At 39.8% G+C, this 20,615-nt stretch overlaps 2 non-coding genes across 2 annotated transcripts; one reads left to right on the plus strand and one right to left on the minus strand.

The window, feature by feature from the left end:
• The first annotated feature begins 11,098 nt into the window (after window positions 1–11,098).
• On the plus strand, window positions 11,099–11,206 carry LOC120283053. The gene has a single exon (XR_005543056.1). It is a non-coding gene; the product is annotated as a small nucleolar RNA R71 (small nucleolar RNA).
• Window positions 11,207–17,778: 6,572 nt separating this feature from the next.
• Window positions 17,779–17,885, minus strand: LOC120283232. The gene has a single exon (XR_005543226.1). It is a non-coding gene; the product is annotated as a small nucleolar RNA R71 (small nucleolar RNA).
• Window positions 17,886–20,615: the final 2,730 nt, after the last annotated feature.

Below are 20,615 nucleotides of genomic sequence, written 5' to 3' on the forward strand. Positions count from 1 at the left end.
TGTAGCCAGATCTCCAAATCCCGACTACCGCCAACTAGCCTAACTCCTCAATTCCACACCACGTAGTCCCCTCGCAAGGGGCCCACATCTTTGTGCGTCTTCACGAAACTTTCCAAACTTGATCTTCAATTCACCCAAGTTTGGCCTTCAAATCTTTCCAAGAAAGATCTTCAATCAATCATGCCAATCATACCAACAATTGGCATGTCTTCAATCATATCCTTAATAGTCTTCAATCATACTTATTAAAGATCTTCAAATCATACCTTCATTAGCTTTCAATTATACTATTGATAGGTATTTCTTTAATTAAGCTCCATCCATATTATTCTCCAATCAAATCTCTCTAAATATGGTCTTGATAAAATCTTCCCTTCAAGTTGTAACACATACCAAAAATAGCCCCACCAAGATCTCCCAAGATATTTGTCTCCAAGCCAAGACTCCTTGCCATGTCATTATTTATGCCACATCATAAAGGTTTCCATGTCACCTTTTCTTGGTGTCAAATCATGGCAATTAAAGTGCATCTGCACTAGCAATATATATATATATATATATTTGAAGAAAGTGGAGATTTATTATATTAAAATAGAAAATTTATAAGGATGAAGATATAATTTTAAGATTTAATCTTATATTTCTATATTTAATTGTCATGCTCTGAACCCACCTTGCCAGACTCAGTGTATCAACAAATGGCCGCACACCTACAAGGCCGAGACCCAGATGGTGTGCAAGGCCTCCAAACCCAATTCTCAAAGTTGCACAAAGAAACAACCCCCAAATTACGAAGCCAAAAAAAAAAACCAAAACTTCATAACAAGCTAGAACAAAACACTAAGGTGCTCCAGTACAAAATAAACAGAATACAAATCTAAGTCTTCCTTAACTACTACTAAAATGACACTAGCACAATGATTCCCACTAAGCTATCCATTACAAGTATACTCCTGATCTGAGAAAATTTACAATGAAATTTATGAGCTTGACATCCCAGTAAATAACCACTAAAAATATCGGGATTATAAATGTTTAAAAATTTCAAAACTCAAACAAAGTATAATAAAATACAAGTTTATCATAATCAAATTCAGAAGTCAAGTTTCTAAATAAAACATAACTGATCAAAAAGTCAAGCATGTATGTCCCACAAATAACTATTGCCAAAATAAAATGTCAGAGATCATATGTTTACCCTCGGTGACCCAAGCTAGAATTATAGATGTCATAAGTTTACCCTCAATGACCCGAGCAAAATTATCAAAGGTCGCTATTCTTCACCGACGGAATGGTGGGAAACTATAGGCTTTATTTCCCAAGTACATGTCGACACGGTCAGTGTTTAACTCCCAATGACAGGGTTATTGCAAAGTTAGTTGGGGACTACAAGTTACTATGTCAAAATATGTTATGCCCAAACATTTATCAAAACAAATTACACAAATTTGATGATCCCGTTTTCAGATAGAATATAATTAAAATTCATTTCCAAATCTAAATACTTACATATCAATTGCAAATAATAAATAAGTAATTCAAAATATAAATCGAAATAATCAATTTTTTTCTCAAAAATTTCAGAAGTTTAGAAAACTAGAATTTTCGAGTATATACATATTATAGGATTTATATGTGGGATAATGACCTGTCTAACGCCTAGATTTCAAAATCACACAAATCGATTTTTCTCCAAAAGTCCTATATTTAGGAATAACCCATCAGAATTATAGACAAAACAAATTATAAAATTCACATGAATACAAAAACATTTTCAAGACACTAATGAAGCTACATAAATCGACACTAATAACAATTCCCTGACAACCCTTAAGATTGAAATTAGCATAGCTTTGTGAATTCTAACCCAACTCAGAAATTTCAATCTTCTAATAAAAATAGACATCTACATCTATGACATATCCTAATCTCACAATGATTTAAGATCTACTCAATTTAAGCGATTACTTTTAAAAATTATAAACATGCAAACCAATAATTTTTAACATGCCCTTTCTAATAAATAATATCTCACAACATAAAACTTCAAATAAGATTAATCTTTGGGTGCATATAATTACCTCAAAATTGAAAACATTTCTTTTTAAACATGAGCCTTGATTCAACTTCTAAGATCCTCAAATTTTCTGATCAATCTTCATGCTTCCTGCAAAAATGCCATTGAGCACATCTACAAAAATCTGATCATATCTCACAAATTACAAGGGTAAAAATTCTAAAATTTGGCAGATCCAAAGATAAATCATCTTCTAAAACTTTCTTATAGTAATTCTAAATCTAAATAATAACTTGCAATCATGAAATAAATCAAAAATGGATCAAGACTATACAAAAATCCTGACTGCGTCACCTATGTTTAACCCTTACAATTTACAGGATACTTATGCAAAAATTCTAACATTTGGCAGTAAGCTGAATAAGACCTCAATCTACAATTTTTCTATTTTGATCTCTTCTAAATTCTTTATATAGTTCTCTTAAATTGAAAAGGTTCTATGCTATTTCAATATCAAAACTCCATTAATTATCAAGGATGATTAAGACTAACAACAAAGACCAAGTTAGTCTACTAGGAATACCCATCAAACAAAATAAAATAGAGACAATAATCCAAAATTTTAGATAAAATCAAGGAATAAATTAAGTCATAAAGCGATACTATCTTCCACCCAGAAAAGACAACTTATATGCAAAACGGAAGATCCTCAAGATTTAACCTAAAAGATTTGCCCAAACCTCCAATTCAAATCACATGAATGAATAGTAAAACCATCTAAAAAAATGAAGCAAGAACAAAAACACAATAGATAGAAAAAACAAAAAACTGTTCATCTTCTCATAGATGAACACTTGACCACTATACCACCAAAACTGAATCGATGGAGAGATGTTTACTGTTTTTTTTTTTTTAAAGATAAACCCTAGTTGAAGGTTTGAAAATAATGGAATCAAATTTTAATCAAGAAAACAAAATTTGGTTGAGTTAAGGATAAGGACCGAATTTCCAAAGACACCCCTGAATAAAAATAAAATTTACCTAAGAGTAGGGTTCATAAATCAATTCCTTAGGTAACTTTTTTTTTTAACAAAGATGACAAACATAGCTTCACTAGAGAGGTACGAAAAAATAGATAGATCTGAACCAAGTATCGTCCTTATAAGTTCACCTTGTAAAATAAAATAAAACACAAAACGTTTTACTAACCTGCATATTGCACTTACGGAGGAACGGTAGTGTGGGTGATTCCATGGCTAGCAGCACCTCCAACAGTAGATGCCACATTGAACATGGATTTGTCCATCCCCTTTTTATCTAGGGCTGCACAAACCTCTCCATTGAAAACCTGGACAAAAGCACCTCTAACTGACATGGCATTAAATTGCATATTATATGAAATTTTTTCTAAAAACTGAGAAAGGAACTTAGCAAGGACCTTCTTTCGAGACTTCCTCTTGGGAAGCGGGGTGTTAGCTCACCAAGGAAGTGATGGTCACAAAGGTCGCATAAATGGTCTAAGAGATGAAAATGAAAAAACCCCAAGATAGCAAATAAAGGAAATAGATATGGATCACAGAAAATGCTAGAGGGAGTGATAAAAAAGTTTAAGAAGACAAGAAACATGTAAGTGGGTAGCAAGTACTCAAAATCTTCAAAAAAAAGTTTGACAAGATGGCAAAATGCTGGATGATTTGATGGTTCATAGATTACACTTCAAAATGGAGATGTGACAAGGTGGCTTTCCTCCCACTAATGGCAGGGGTAAAAATGAAGTGAAAAAAAAGCAAGGGCTATTTGAGAAATTCAAAAGTCAGAGAGTTGCTTGGGAGGTTTTGAAATTTCTAAAGACCTATAAATAATTTTGTCTTTTTTTAAGCACTATATTGAAAATAAATAAATTGGGCAAATTCGCTAAAAAACTAAATAAAATCAAAAGTTCCATATATGAAGAGCTAGAAATAGCCATGCATGGTCCACTTATTTCCCATTTGTTTTTCTTCGTTTTACTATGTTTCTCTTATATTTCCTATCAATACAAACACATTCCATAAATAAATGACTCATTTCAAGAAATTTAATTAATAGCGGTTAAAATTTACAAAACAAAATAAAAATAATATTGAAATAAAATATAGAACTTTGACTATGATATTTGTTATTAATAAATTACATAAAATTTATTTAACAACCTAAATTATAAAAAATAATTTTCACTAAAATTAATAAATAAATAACAAAATAAATTTATATTAAATATTTTGAATTAATTCAATCAAATTTCCAAATATTCATCTAAATCATTGAATTAATTTAAATTTATATACTAAACTATTATAATTCTTAGAGCTTTAATGGAAAATATTTAGGAGATTAAATTAAATTAGTAATAATTTATTCAAGTAAAAGTTTAAGCATATATTATTGTTTATGATAGTTCCAGTGGGTCAGTGTGTTGAGGGAAGTCACTCAATCTCACAAGAAAATAAAGCACACACACAATGAAACAAGAGAAAGAAGACACACAAGTTGGTTACCCAGTTCAGCACAACCTTGCCTACATCTGGGGGGCCAAGTCCGGAGAAATATTCCACTAAAAGAGGTGATAGAATAAAGAGTACAACACTCCTTTACTCTCTCAAGACAAAGAATACCCTCTTAAGATTGCCCGATGCTCACTCTCCTCAACCCTCACCCAAGGGTCTCTCACTTGTGACTCATTCTAAATCTTCAAGTAGGATATCTTATATAGATGCATCTACGTCCATTAGATCTTTACTTTTTAAGAATTCTCCGCGGCTTCCTAACTTGGACACCTTCCAAAATTAGATGTTGCAACACCTAATTACAACACTGCCCACCTTATTGAACATGACTAAGTTCTAGCCAGTTGCACCCAAACTTGCGACACTTTCAACCCTCATGGTTCTTTTAGTACGCTTCGTAGCAATTGACTCGTCCTGAGCTCCTCTTGCCTACAACTGCTTCCTTCCTTACGTTACTTCAGTAGGTCTCCTCTCCTGAGGAATGTGCCTACCAAGGCACATGTAACTATCTCCCCAAAGATGGTCACCGAAGATTTCCCGATCTTCTTTCCAAACTTGGTCCAAGTTTGGTCTTCCTAAGTGATCTTCGTTTGAATCATGGAAATATTGTTACTAAACTTGATCTCATCTGATCCACGTTTAGCTTTCAATATCTTCAAGCATGATCTTTAATCATCCATTCTTGGATCTTTAAATCTTCAATCATATCTCAAGTAATCTTCAATATACGATTTGTCTCCTAGAATAGCTCCGCCCATAATTGGCTCTTAGATCTCCTTTCAAATTGTGTTGCTGAATATGGTCTTGACAATCACATTGGCATGTCCTTGCCTATCTTAGTTTTTGTCTTTAAATAGCTTCACACCAACCTAAGTTCCATGCAATCTTCATGATGATCTTTTATTCTTGCCAACAATAGAATATTCCTCTCTTTTAAAATAGATCTTTCCTAAAAGGAGTTTTACTAAAGACATGATTTATCATCCTGGATCTTACCAAGAATAAATAAAATCATACCTGAGATAAAACTTACCCTTCTTGAAGAAAGCATTCTACCTTGATGCGCTTTCCAAAATTAGTTAATCATCACATGAACCATTGAAAGGAATTTCTTCTAAACATAGTCTCCAAGCATGATCTTCTAAGCTTCATATCTTCATATGCCATGTCACCAAGCTTTAGCCGCATCATCATTTTAGACACTTCTCTTTTTTGCCAAGTCATCATTTCCACGTCATCTTCTTTTGCCATATCACCTCTTGGCTTGTCACATAATGCCAATCCTCATTATCAGACCTAACAATATCCTCCTTTGGCATTATTGGACACAACCATCTTGACTCTACTTCTGTCAGACTGGTGCCTATTACAACACCCTGCTAGAACATGTACTCCCAACTGGACATGACTTTATGACTATTACAAGACTAATTTTTATGACTGTTACAATTTCTAGTTGTTGTAATGAACATCACATAAAGGTAGAACAAACAACTAGAAATTAACATAACATGAACAAGAATCAAAAATCAGTCCAGACAGACAAACAACATAAAATGTTAAGACAAGACAGATGAAACAGCAAAAATTATCCCCCTTTGTGGTAGATAATGGTAAAAACATAATGAATGCTACCACATGCACCCCCCTCAAGAATGGACTTACTGCAAATGATTCAAGGAAAAACTATAGCACAAACATTATGCATAAAAGAACACCAAATACACAATATGAGACATAAACCATGGTAAAAATGATGCTCGATGCATGTAAAACATATATAAAAATATGTCTACTCAAGCACTTATCAGATATGAAAATGAAATAAAACTTGAAGTAATTAAAAATAAAATATAAACTCAGAAGGAAGATCTTTTCTGAGTGATACAAGTCCCAAAATAAAATGCAGAAATAAAATACGAAAAACATAAACAGCAAAGAAAATAAAGACACCTCAAGCGTCGGTGTCAGGTATTATTGGTGGGGTTGCTGCCGCTGCTGGTGAAGATGATACTGGTGGATCAATTGGTGCTACTGGTGATGCTGAAGGAGTCCGGGTCTCATCACAAAGGGCGAGGTTATATCTCACTCGATTATCTACTGTAGGATATTGAGATGCGCCATCACCTCCGTGTGGTTCGTTGCTTGTGTCGCGTGAACCTCAGTCAGATCTATCTGTAGCACCCCTACAGCACTCTCGAGCCTCTCAAAATAATTATAGGATCCAGATGGAGAAAACATACGCACTGGAGGTGGCTCTTGTGCTGCAGATGGTGCCTTTATCTCCATGTGCTCAGGCTGTGGCTCCTGCGTAGGCTGGATCCCTCTGGTACCTCCCCTCTCCCTCAGCTATCTCAAGTGGGGGCATCATCATGACATAAACACCGTCTCTGTATCTCCGAATCATGCCCATAAGTCTCATCGTCTCTAAGCCGAGGGGAGATGCCACTATCAACTTCTCAGTCCCCCTAATCGCGTCTAGTAGACCCATCCCAATAATGATCTGAGCAATATAGGGGTCAGAGAAGAGGACTCCAACCCTAGTGCACTGACCCTGGTGCCGCAAGTACTCAGCTAGGATGTGTCCCACATGAATCGGCTCACTCTGTACCATGGAATATAAATAGAGCAGCTCTTATCGACTGAGTACACCGGTGCTGTCACCATGGCCGTTCACTGACCTGTTCAGAATCGCGTGGATGTATTTATATGCTGGTCTTAAGAGGCACATCGCCTTGGATACTCCCGGCTCAAACTGCCACTATCCACACAACGCTTTGTATACACACTCCTTGGTATCCACGCATACCTCATCGTAAAGCCCAGTCAAACAAAAAACTGCGTAATACTTATGATGTGGTACTAGCCGAACGCTTTGAACTGAATAATGTCTATATTGTCAAAATTGGAATATGATCTATCAAACTCAAAGGATGTAAGTACCTTCACTGTCAGCATACGAATAGCTGGCTCTCAAATAGATAATAACCAGCACCAGCTACCTACTGAGAGTAACTCCTTTACCTCATCCGCCATCTCATCCCCAAGCTGGATCTCCCTAAGTGCACTCAAGTCTGAGAACAACGTCTGACCGAACTTGAGCTTCGCTAGTTACTTAAAACGGACATGGTGCTCGGGAATGGCAAATTCCATGTGCTCAGGCCCAGGAGAATGCTCTCTAGGATGCTTGCCAGCTGCTTTCTTGGTCCTGGGGGCCATTCCCGTGAGAATTGAACAAGAAACGATCAAATCACACTTTAAAAACTCAATCTGTAGGAATCAACAAGGTCATGTGGAAATTCCACATGCTCGTGTGGATCTTCAGGCGTGAAAGCCACAAGGCCAAGTTGCAGAAGTCCCAAAAATACATCAAAAATTCAGTCTAAAACAACTCTAAATGCATACACCAACCATTTAAACACGATATTCATGCAAAATCAACACAATAATCGAATGAAATGAAAATTGGGTGAAGAAAAGAGGAAGAAAAGCTTACCGACGAAATGAGGATGAAAACCTACGAATGCATCTGGAAAATAACTCAAAAACTCAATAAATAGATGGTGAGGGGTCAGGAGATTGAAGAGAGACAACTTTTGAGCATTTGGGAGTTAAAGAATGAAGGGGCGCGAGTAGGTTTTAAAGAAAAAACATGCCGCTTGGTTTTTAGTGCATCCACACGGGCATGTCGAAATTACCCACGCCCATGTGACTCCACAGGATAGTTCACAGGGGCAGACACACGCCCTGTATGCTCTTAGGATAGCCTCTGACTGTCTCTGAAAGCAACCACACAGGCGTGTGAAAATTACCCACGTTCGTGTGCCCGACCCACAGGGATACCCACACGCCCCTGTGGCTTTTTGTCCTTCCGAAAAATGGATTAAGTGTCCCACATGCCTCCGTAGAAATTCCACACGGGTGTGTGGATATTCACAGGGGTACTCATAGGGGCACTCACACGCCCTTGTGTGCTCTCGGGATGGAAGAGAAGTCTTTACAGAGTTTTCACATGGGCGTGTGAAAATTACCCACGCCCATGTGCCATTCACAGGGTCATCCACAGCGGTATTTACACGCCCCTGTATCTTCTCGGGATGGAGCCTTGGCACTCTGCAGAGATCCACACGCCTATGCAGAAATTACCCACGGGCGTGTGACCATCACAAGGTCGCTCACAAGGGCATTCACACACCCCTGTGTCTTCTAGGGATGGCGAAGTTGAGCTTTGAATGGAAACACACGCCAGTGTGGAAATTCTACACATCCATGTGTCTTCATTGGATGACTTAGAAAAATTACAGACTCTGCAGAAATGTTTTGCACACTCATGCATATACAGATACTGCACAAACAATAAAGAACTGACCAGAGAAACATGAAAACATGCTCAAACGACCTAGAAACTTTGGCAATCACATTAAAGCACACTAAAAACACCAACAATTCACGAGAGAAATGCAGTAAAAGCATTTAAAAATCATGACACCAACACTAAAGCTCTTATTCATGCAAGTATTAAGCTAAAGCTAGAAAAATAGTAAAGACTTGTGTTGCCTCCCAAGAATCACTTGTTTAACATTACTAAGCTTGATGTACCTGACCTTTCCTCACGGGGGCTCATAAATGAAGGTTATCCTTTTACCTACAACCTTGAAAGCACGATGCAAATAATTATTTCAAGGTAGAAGGAGAGTTATCGAGCTTGTTACCACACAAGGGTTCGTCACCATTACTCAGTGCTTGCATATCCCCATTAGCCTTGGGGCTCTTCTTGTGATGTCTCCTTGCTTTGTTCATCTTTTGGATCATCTTCTTCATGATCCCCGGGATAGGTTGTAACTTGCCCTATAGATCAAGTGACAAGGCTTCTTCATTTTCAACTTCTTGATCTAGCAACCCATCCAATGGGTCTAGACATAACATCTACTGCACGTATTCATCAATTAACTAATCAGTAGTGTCAAGAAAATATAGAGTATCATCAAAGTCAAGAGAATGTCGCATGACTTCGGTGAGGCAATATGTCAACTTGTCATCACCAACTCTTAGTGTCAACTCCCCACTGTCCATGTCAATGAGAGCTTTGGAAGTGCGCAAGAATTGCCTCACAAGTATCAATGGAACCTCAACATCCTCATCAACATCCAATACCACAAAGTCCACATGAAATATGTTCTCGTCAACTTTCACAAGTGAGTCTTCAATGATACCCTCCGGATGTCTAACTATTCAGTCAGCCAATTGAAGTGTCATCCGAGTGGGCCTAGGCTCTCCCAAACCTAGTTTTTGAAAGAATTTATAAGGCATCACATTGATGCTAGCCCCTGAATCCGCCAATGTCTTCTCTTCACCCAAATTGCCAATGTTACATGGAATAATAAAGCTTTCGGGGTCTTTTTTCTTGTTTGGCATATTCTTTTACAACATTGCCGAGCATGAAGCATCTAAGATCACAGATGCACTCTCCTTTAACTTCCTCTTATTGGTCAAGAGGTCCTTGAGAAACTTTGCATAGCGAGGCATTTGAGATAACGCCTCCACAAATGGGATGTTGATATGCAACTGCTTAAATAGACCCAAGAACTTCTTGTATTGCTCATCATTTTGGTCATTCTTCAATTTTGAAGGATAAAGGATTCTTGGCTTGTGAGATGGGGGTGCCACTTTCTTCTCTTTAGCTCTCTCCTCAACCTCTACGACCTCATGTGTCTCAATATTGGTCCTCTCACTAGGGAGCCTACTCTTAACTTCATGACCACTTCTCAAAGTGATCGCTTTCACATGTTCTCTTGGATTGGTCTCTGTGTTGCTAGGCAAACTCCCTTGAGGTCTTTCTGAAAGTCACTTCGCAATTTGGCCCACTTGATTCTCTAAGTTGTGTAATGATGCGGTGTGGTTGCGAAGTGTGGCTTCAACCAATTGAAATCTTGTATCCGATGATTTAATGAACTTGGTCAAAGCCTTCTCTAAGTTAGTCATCTGGTTTTCTAACCCTGAAACTCTATTCTCCATGTTTGGGGCTTATTGTTGTTTTTGGAAACCCGGTGGTGCCATAGTCTTCTATTGCCCTTGATTACTCCAAGAAAAGTTTGGGTGGCTCTTCCACCCCGGATTCTAGGTGTTGCTATATGGATTTCCTTAGCCTTTCATTGCATTACCTACAAAATCAACCTGTTCCACAGAAGTGGTACCACCAATCTAAATTAGACAATCAGATGGTGTATGTCCTTCCTCACACCCAGTGCAACTCATCACGACCGCCACTCTAGGAGAAGTTAGAGTGTCTAACTTCTTGCTCAATAACTCAACCTGGGCTGCCAATGATGTGACTGCATCAATCTTATGAAGTCCGGCTACCTTCTTCCTGTCTCGTGTGTTCCACTGATAAATGTTCATAGCCATTTCTTCAATGAGATATCGAGCTTCTTCAGGGGTCTTGCTTCCTAAGGTAACTCCAGCTACTACATCAAGTAACTCATTTGTGCTTGGGTTCAAACCATGATAGAAAGTTTGAATGATCATCCACTCGGGGAACCCATGTTGAGGACATTTCTGCAGGAGATCCTTGAACCTATCCCATGTATCAAAGAAGAGACTCCAATTCCATTTGCACAAACAAAGATATCTCATTCCCAAGCTTCTCCTATTTTTTGAGAGGGAAATATCAGGCAAGAAAAGCTTCTACCGTCTCCTCCCATGCAGTGATCAATGCTTTAGGTAATGAATGTAGCCATTGCTTTACTTTCCCTTTCAAGGAAAATGGGAAGGCCCTCAACTTGATAGCAGCATCCATTACTCAATAAATCTTGAGCATGTCACACACTTCCAAGAGATTCTCAATATGATTGTTTAGATCCTCATCGGCCAAACCATTAAACTATGATGATTGCTGTAACATCTCGATGAAACCTGCCTTGAGCTCAAAACTCTGAGCTGTAATCAGTGGCCGCATAATGCTAGATTGCCTGCCAAGAACTGCGGGTCTTGTATAATCTGAGAGTGTTATCTACTGCTCATGTTGTTCTGCCATATTATCAGACCTTTCACCTTCTATCTCAGCTTGATTTAACTGGTCTTGTAGAGGTTCTTTTCCCTTTCTATAAATTCTTCTTCCAATATCCGGATCACCTTCAACCAATATCGAAGGGCTTCCTCGGGTCATAACCTGGAGCTGAACCAAAGAAAGAAAAACAAAGCAGAAAATAGAAGAATAAGAAAGTGTGAAATAGAACAAGTGATGAATAGCTAAAATAGCAAAGTGAAAAATGCTTCCAAAATGCCTATTAACAGGCAACGGTGCTAAAAACTTGACACACCCCTTGTGTGTGTGTACCGCAAGTGCATGGGTCGTCAAAGTAATAAAGTACACGGTGAGTGAGTAGCTGTATCCACAAAGAATAGTACTTAGAATCAAATAGTAATGCTATTTAGATAGAGTGAAAACCAAATCATGAGTGAGTGAACAATATTAATGTAAATAAAATTAAAGAGAAGAAAGGAAAGCACAATAGGGATAAGGAGAGACAATGGATAGAAAGATGGGGTACCCGGACATAGATCACTGTAGGACTATTGTTTTGAGTACAAGACTAATCATTTAACTCCTAACTAATATTTAATGAGTCATGCAAATCCAAAGATACACGGTCCCAAACCTAAGGTCATTGGTGACTAACCCTACACTATGTCTCAGAGGAAAGGAATGCTCTCAACGCCTCATACTGTGTAGGGTTGCTTAAAGGTCTAGGGACTCCAAGTGACAAACCCTATTATCTCATATAGATCTAATCCCTTGGTCCAGGCGAAAAAACCCCTAGTCACAACTAAGCCCCTAGTCACAATTAAGCCCCAGCACTAAGGATTACTTCAACACTTCACTCTGTTGCTTGCGCAACTAAGCCCTAGTGTAGTTTGTCTCTTAGCACTTCATTCTATCATGACCACAAAGAACTCTTGGAACATGGTGGTAGGATAAATAACACCGAAAGGGAAAATGGGTGTTCCGCTATCTCTCGACTCACCCTCTCCACCCTCTCCAACCTTGCTTTGTCTAACCCTAATGGAGTGTCACTCATCCACAAGGATTACCAAGATAGATTCTCAAACCTAGTGTCACTCTAAGGGAAAATCAATACAACAAGCATTCAAGGTTGAAACTCAATTAAAATATCAACTAAAGAAGTATAATGAAAGTCAATAAAACAAAATCATCCTAGGGTTTACAAGTCCAAGCATCCACTAGGGGTTTAGCCCTCCATGGAGCCATACACAATCAACAATGAAATCAAAAGTAATGCATGTAATCCATAGATAAAACACCCATGTAGTCCGTATCGATGATCTTGTAGAGTCGCCTCGTCTTCTTCAAAGGTTCCCTTATCAAGCCTAGGGCACACCTCGCCAAATCGATGTTGAGAAAAGCTCCCCCAATAACACTCTTCCAAAGAAACTCGATGTCGAAGGCCGTAGAACTGATCCAAAAACTTAGGCAAAGCCTCTCCAAACCCTAGCCACGAGCGCCTCCAAAGATGGGAAAAAGATGGGAAAAGATCAGGGAAAGATGCCTTAAAACATCTCAAGTCACGGTATTTATAGGGGCTGTAATCGGGCATCCACGGGGGCATGTGGAATTTCCACACGGCCGTGTGGATTTCCAAAATTTGGTTTCCTGCGAGCGGTGAACAGTAATTGCTACAGTGATTTGCTATAGTAAACTACTATGATACTTCCCCAAAATGCTCCAGAATCCACTCTTATCATCGAGGCCAACTGAATGGGCACACATCCATGCGGTAGATCGTGTTGCATCTTCAATGAAACCACATTGACAGAGCTCTTGCTAATGTTACACAAGTCAGAACAAATGAGTATGACTGCCTTTGTGCCCCTCCTCTTCATGTATTCACTTGAGCACAATGGAGGTTGGCACACACCCACATGTCTTTGAGCACAACTTGTGTCTTCATATTTGTTCAACCTAAGAACTTCATCAACAATTACATCCACGATCTACTTTTGCTTTCTTTCATTCAACTTTGTCTCCACAATCCTACATGCACAAAAGAACACAAATACACACGAATAAGAGATAAAATCTGATAAAAGTGATGCTTAATGTAAGAAAAGAATACTTTATATTACTTATACACAAGCACTTATCAATTTCCCAGATAAAAACATCCTCCTGAAGTGCTCTTTCAATCATCTATACTGCCTGCCCAATCAGCATCAATATAAACTGCCAAGTGTGTATTTGAATCATTAGAGTACCAAATGCCAAACTCTGTTGTGCTACTGATATATATAATGATGTGTTTCACAACTATCAGATGAGACTCCTTTGGTGAAGCTTGATATCGTGCATAAACTCTAATACTGAAACAAATATCGGGTCTACTTGCTGTGAACTAGACCAGGCTACCTATCATGCTTCTATACAAATTTGGGTCCACGTCTTTCCCATGCTCATCCTTAGTTAGTTTCTCATTAATACTCAATGGTGTTCTAACATGTCTTCCATTCTCCAACCCAAATCTTTTTACCAGAAGCATATGTGTTTTGAGAAATGAAGATACCGTTCTTGCTTTGTTTGATCTGAAAGCCTAAGAAATGACTGAGCTCTCCTACTATGCTCATTTCGAATTCTTGTTGCATGAGTAGAATGAATTGGTTAACTTGATTCTGAGATGTGGAGCGAAAAACAATATCATCAACAAACATTTGTGCAACCATGATATCAGACCCAACTTTTTTGATAAACAAGGTCTTGTCTAATCCCTCTCTTTAGTAGCCCTTTTCAAGCAGGTATTTTGTGAGACGTTCATACCATACCCTGGGTGCTTGCTTTAGCCCATAGAGAGCTTTTTGTAAATTGAACACATGATCTGAATGATGGCAGTCTTCAAACCCTTTTGGCTGTTCAACATAAACTTCTTCATTCAGAAAGCCATTTAGAAAACCACTTTTGACATCCATCTGATATAGTTTGAATCCTATGTTGCATGGAATGGCTAATAGTAGTCTGATGGATTCAATACAAGCTACTAGGGCAAAGGTTTCATCAAAATCATTCCCTTCCACTTGAGTGTAACCTTAAGCAACTAGTCTTGCTTTTCTTCTGGTAACATTTCCCTTATCATCAGTTTTATTTTTGAAGATCCATTTTGTTCCAATGACATTTACATATTTTTAGCATAGGACAAGAGTCCATACATTATTTCGAGCAAATTAATTAAGTTCTTCCTGCATATCCATAATCCAGTGTTCATCTTTTAAAGCTTCAGTTACATTTCTTGGCTCTATGAGAGAGTTGTAACACTTACATCCTGCCAGCTCTCGATAATCTAGTTTTTTACTGTTCCTGGTTGTCTTCTCCTTCATTGATGCTTCCAATCACATCCTGTATTGGATGATTCTTCTTTACTATTGGATGATTCTTCTTAATGACCGGCCAAAAAATTTACCTCATACTAACTACATAACCTATTTTGTAATAATTGACAAGAAAGAATCAAAACTATTGTTTTGGTAAAATAATTCAATTATTTTCATTAATTATCACTGCACTATTCCTGTGGTTTATATCAATGCAATGATATTATTGTCATGTGTATATCAACAATTAGCATTTGATTGATGGGGACGACTTACATGAAGTTCCATGATAAGTGCTTGTGCGATATGAATGTGAAGTGTTCATTCCTTATGTTGAGCATTACTTTTCTCAAGTTTTTACACTAATATGTGTGTTTTTATGTTACTTTTATGCAGGTAGGGTTGTGAGGCCGAGTATGAAGGAAATAGGCCAATGTGGATTTCCAAAATTCACCTATTTTGGAGGAAATCTTGCTAAGGTTCAAACGCGAAGACATAGGTCAGGTGTGAGATGCTAGAGTGTGTGCCAACCTCCTCGCATTCGAGTGAGCACATCCATTTGGAGGGGCACAAAGGCAGTCACACTCGAGCATTCTGATTTATGCACATAAGAATGAGAGCTCCACCAACATGTACATCATTGAAGAAGCAAGTGATTCACGACGTAAACGTGTGCCCGTTTGCGTTACCCCTATGAAAATATGGAATTGGGAAGTTATTCAAGTCGAAGACTGTAGCAGAGCTTTGTAGCAACACTGTACCATATACTGTAGCAGCACTATTCACAGCCGGCCGAGAAATCAGAGAAACAGAGAATCCACACGGGCGTGTGGAAATTATCCACGGCCGTGTGGAAATTCCGCACGGGCGCGTGTACCATCCACCCCCGTGGAGTCGCCCGATTCCAGCCCTATTTAAAGCCAATTCAGCCTTGATTTTGGTATTCTTTTCTCCATCTTTTCCCCAACTTGTGAGAGGGCTTCAGCTAGGGTTTTGAGGGGTATTGGCCAAGGTTTTGGAGAGGTTCTATGGCTCCGACATCGTTATTCCTTAGGAAGAAGGTTGGTAGGGGAGCTTCCGTCGAGGCGTATCCTATACCGGACGAGGGAATCTTTGGACGACGAGTAGAGGACTTTCCACAAGACCATCGACATGACCATTGAGGGGGTTTTTTCTATGGATTCATTGCTTTTACATTCTATTTCTTTGATTGTACTTAGCTCCATGGAGAGCTAAACCCCTAGTGGGTACTTGGGTATTTGTGAACCTTAGGATGTATTCATTTCATTGAATCTCTTTATTATGCTTTCAATTAATTGATGTTTATTGTGAGCTCCAACCTTGAATGCTTGATTGTATGAACATTTTCCCTAGAGTGACACTAGGGTTGAGAGTTCTTATTGGTAACCTTGTGAGTGAGTGACAAACCACGAGCGTTAGAGAAAGCTAGGTTGGAGAGGGTTGAGAGAGTGAGTCGAGAGGTACAGGAGCGTCCCCTTTCCCCTTTGGCGTGATAGATTCTACCTCCGTTCCTCAAGTTCTTTGCAGCCATAATAGAGTGAATGGTCTAAGGGATGAACCTCCACTGGGGCCTAGTTGCGCGTGTAATGGAGTGAAGCGTTGAGGTGATCTTAGTATCTAGGGCTTAATTGTCACTAGGGACCTTTCGCGTGGACCAAAGGGTTAGGTCTATATTTAGGAAGAGATTTATCACTTGGAATCCCTAGAGCTCATTGCAACTCTATGCGAGTGCGAGGTGTTGAGATTGTTCGATTTCTCCTCCGGGACATGTATAGAGTTAGGCATAGTTGACCTTAGATTTGGGACTATGTATGTAAGGATTTCCACGACTCATTATTGCATTGATTAGAAAGCATAATAGAGGATTCTTGCACTTGAAATGATTATCCTAGGCGGAGCATTATCCGAGTACCACATCTTTATCGATTGCCTTACCCTCTTCTTTACTTTTACTCTCTTACTTGTTGATTTTATTGTTGAGAATTCAATCATTTCCACATTTATCACTATTGATCTCCTACATAGCTGAGAATCGAATTAAGTGTTTCTATTCCTTACTCCCTGTGGATTCGACCCCGCTCACCCGGGATTATTACTTCGACAAATCCGTGCATTTGCGGGATATACGCAAGTGGAACTTGTCAAGTTTTTGGTGCCGTTGCCGTGGAGCTAGGCGTTTAGAGATACTTTGCACTTTGTTTTTTTAGCTATTTCACCACACAATCTAATTCATATCTTCTTATTCTATCATCGTTCTGATTGTCTTTTTCTTTCTTTTTGGTGCAGCTCCAGGTTATGACCGGAGGGAATCCATCAATATTGATTGAAGGAGACCCTGAGCTTGAACGTACACTTAGAAGAAAAGGGAAAGAACCTGTGCAAGAACAGCATAATCCAGCTGATTTGGAAGTAGAAGGATCTTAAAATATGGCAGAACAAAATGAGCAACAACGAACACTATCCGATTATGCCATACCTTCAGTGTTGGGGACACAATCGAGTATTGTGCGTCCCCCAATTACAGCTCAGAACTTTGAGCTAAAGCCAGCATTCATCCATATGCTGCAGCAGTCCGCACAATTCAACAGTTTGGCCGATGAGCATCCAAACAGTCACATAGAGAGCTTCCTCGAGGTGTGCGACATGCTGAAGATAAATGGTGTGACGGATGATGCCATCAAATTGAGAGCCTTCCCATTTTCCTTAAAGGGGAGAGCAAAGCAGTGGCTACACTCATTACCTAGAGCATCAATCACTACATGGGAGGAGATGGTAGAAGCTTTTCTAGCCCATTATTTCCCTCTCGGAAAATTAGCAAAGCTTAGGAATGAGATCTCATCCTTTGTGCAGTTGGAATTGGAGTCTCTATTTGAGACATGGGAAAGGTTCAAGGAACTCCTGCGAAAGTGTCCGCAACATGGATTCCCGGAGTGGATGATTGTTCAAACCTTCTACAATGGTTTGAACCCGAGTACAAGGCAACTTTTGGATGAGGCGGCAGGAGGTACCTTAGGTAGCAAGACCCCCGATGAGGCTCGTCAATTGATTGAGGAAATAGGGTTAAATAGCTACCATTAGAACGCTAGGGAGAAGAAAAAGGTGGCCGGTCTCCATGAAATTGATGTGGTAACTTCATTGGCGGCCCAAGTGGAGAGTTTGAGTAAGAAGCTAGATCTTATAGCTTCAAATAGAGTTACGGCCGTGACCAATTGCATCGGTTGTGGTGGAGGACATGCTCCCTCCAATTGCCCAATCATCATTGGTGATGTTTCTTCAGTTGAGAACGTTGACTTTGTAGGTAATGGCATGAGACCTCAAGGGAATCCATACAGCAACACCTACAATTCAGGTTGGAAGAATCATCCAAATTTTTCAAGGAGTAATCAAGGACCACAGAAGACCATGGGGCCATCGGGTTTCCAACAACAGCAACAAGCCCCTCAAGTGGAAAACAGAATTTCAGGCTTGGAAAAACGAATGACAGATTTGGAGAAGCACTTGGCTAGATTTGTTCAATCGGCAAATACAAGGTTTGAATCAGTCGAGGCTACACTTCGCAATCACACCGCCTCCTTGCACAACCTTGAAAATCAGGTGGGGCAAATTGCGAAGTCTTTCTCCGAAAAGCCACATGGAAGTTTACCAAGCAACACAGAAACCAATCCTAGAGAACATGTGAAGGCGATCACTTTGAGAAGTGGTCGTGAGGTTGAAGGGAGACTTCTGAGTGAAAAGCCAAAAGAACACGCACCCGAGGTTGTAGAGGTTGAGGAGGGAGTAAACAAAGAGAAAGAGGTGGCACCCCCACCATTCAAGCCAAGAATTACTCACCCCTCTAGATTGACGAATGAGCAAGGGGATGAAAAGTATAAGAAGTTCCTGAGTCTGTTCAAGTAACTCCACATCAATATTCCTTTTGTAGAGGCATTGGCTCAAATGCCTAAGTACGCGAAGTTCCTGAAAGACCTATTAACCAACAAGATGAAATTGGAGAAGAGTGCTTCAGTGGTGCTAGATGCTTCATGCTCGGCGGTGTTGCATAAGAACATGCCGAACAAGAAGAAAGACCAGGGAAGCTTCATCATTCCATGTAACATCGGCAACTTAGGTGAGGAAATGGCATTGGCAGATTCAGGGGCAAGTATCAATGTCATACCATATACTTTCTTCCAAAAGCTAGGATTAGGAGAGCCTAGGCCTACTCGGATGACTTTACAATTGGCGGACCCAACGGTACGACATCCGAGAGGCATCATTAAAGATGTGCTTGTCAAGGTGGACAAGTACATTTTTTCGGTTGACTTTGTAGTGCTAGATGTCGATGAGGATGCGGATGTACCCTTGATACTTGGGCGACCGTTCTTGCGGACTTCCAAAGCATTTATTGACATGGACGGCGGAGAGCTCACATTGAGAGTTGGAGATGACAAGCTCACATACCGCCTTGCTGAAGCCATGTGGCATTCTCTTGATTTCGATGACACTTTATACTTTCTAGACACTACTGATGAGCTTGTTGATGAATATGTGTAGGAAATGTTCAACCCGGATCCATATGAAGGTTTGTTCGATCAAGAGGAGAGCAATGAAGAAGTAATGATTCTTGGTTCGACTGGAGAAGAAACATCTACCCCGGGGATCTTGAAGACGGTGCTCCGGAAAATGAAGAGGGCTCGGAGACGCCACCGAAAACACTCCAAGATTGTTGGAGACGTACATAAGCCAAGGAAGTTGGACGAACCATTGCTAGGTGGTCCGAAGCCCGAGAGTACACCCTCTACCCTCAAGAGACTTTGCTCATCATGCTTTCAAGCCATGGGTAAGAGGGCAACCTTCATTTATGAACCCCCGTGAGGTAAGAAAGATACGTCAAGCTTAGTGACATTAAACAAGCGCTTCTTGGGAGGCAACCCAAGTGTTTACTGTTCTCGCACCTTTTAGTTTAGTTTGTTTTCATGAATAAACTGTTAAGTGTTGGTGTTTCAATTTTTAAGTGCTTGTGCTACGATTTTGTTGTGGGTTTTAAAAGAATTCATTGTGTGTTTTGTTGAGAATTGGCGAAGTTTGGTCATTTGAGTTCTATTTCGTAATTTTATCTAGTAAATTTTGCATAATATGGCAGGCTCTGAGTGTGTAAACATGTTCAGAATAGTTCTGCAGAGCCTACAGGTTTTTCTAAGTCATCCAGAGAAAACACACGTGCGTGTGGAATTTCGATGCGCCCGTGGGTGTATACTGCGAGCTCATCCAGAGAAGGCACAGGGGTGTGCGGCTGCCCCTGTGAATGACCATGCAACTGGCGCACGCCCGTGGGTAATTTCCGCACGGGCATGTGAACTCCTGCAGAGTTGGGTAGATTTTTCCGAGAACACAAAGGGGCGTGGACTCACCCGTGTGGGCAACCTTGTGAACCACACACGGGCGTGGGTAATTTCCGCACGCCCGTGCAAATCTCTGTAGGATGTTCCCTCCATCCCGAGAAAACACAGGGGTGTGCGGCTGCCCCTGTGAGTTGAGCATGTAAATGTCCACGCCCGTGGGGAATTTCATCACGGGCGTGTGTAAGACTTGATATTTTTCTCGGATGTCTATGGAAGCCACAGGGGCGTGCATCTGCCCCTGTGTGTCGGGCGCACGGGCGTGGGTAATTTCCG

Source organism: Dioscorea cayenensis, chromosome 18 (genome assembly GCF_009730915.1).
Source record: "Dioscorea cayenensis subsp. rotundata cultivar TDr96_F1 chromosome 18, TDr96_F1_v2_PseudoChromosome.rev07_lg8_w22 25.fasta, whole genome shotgun sequence".
NCBI lineage: Eukaryota > Viridiplantae > Streptophyta > Magnoliopsida > Dioscoreales > Dioscoreaceae > Dioscorea > Dioscorea cayenensis.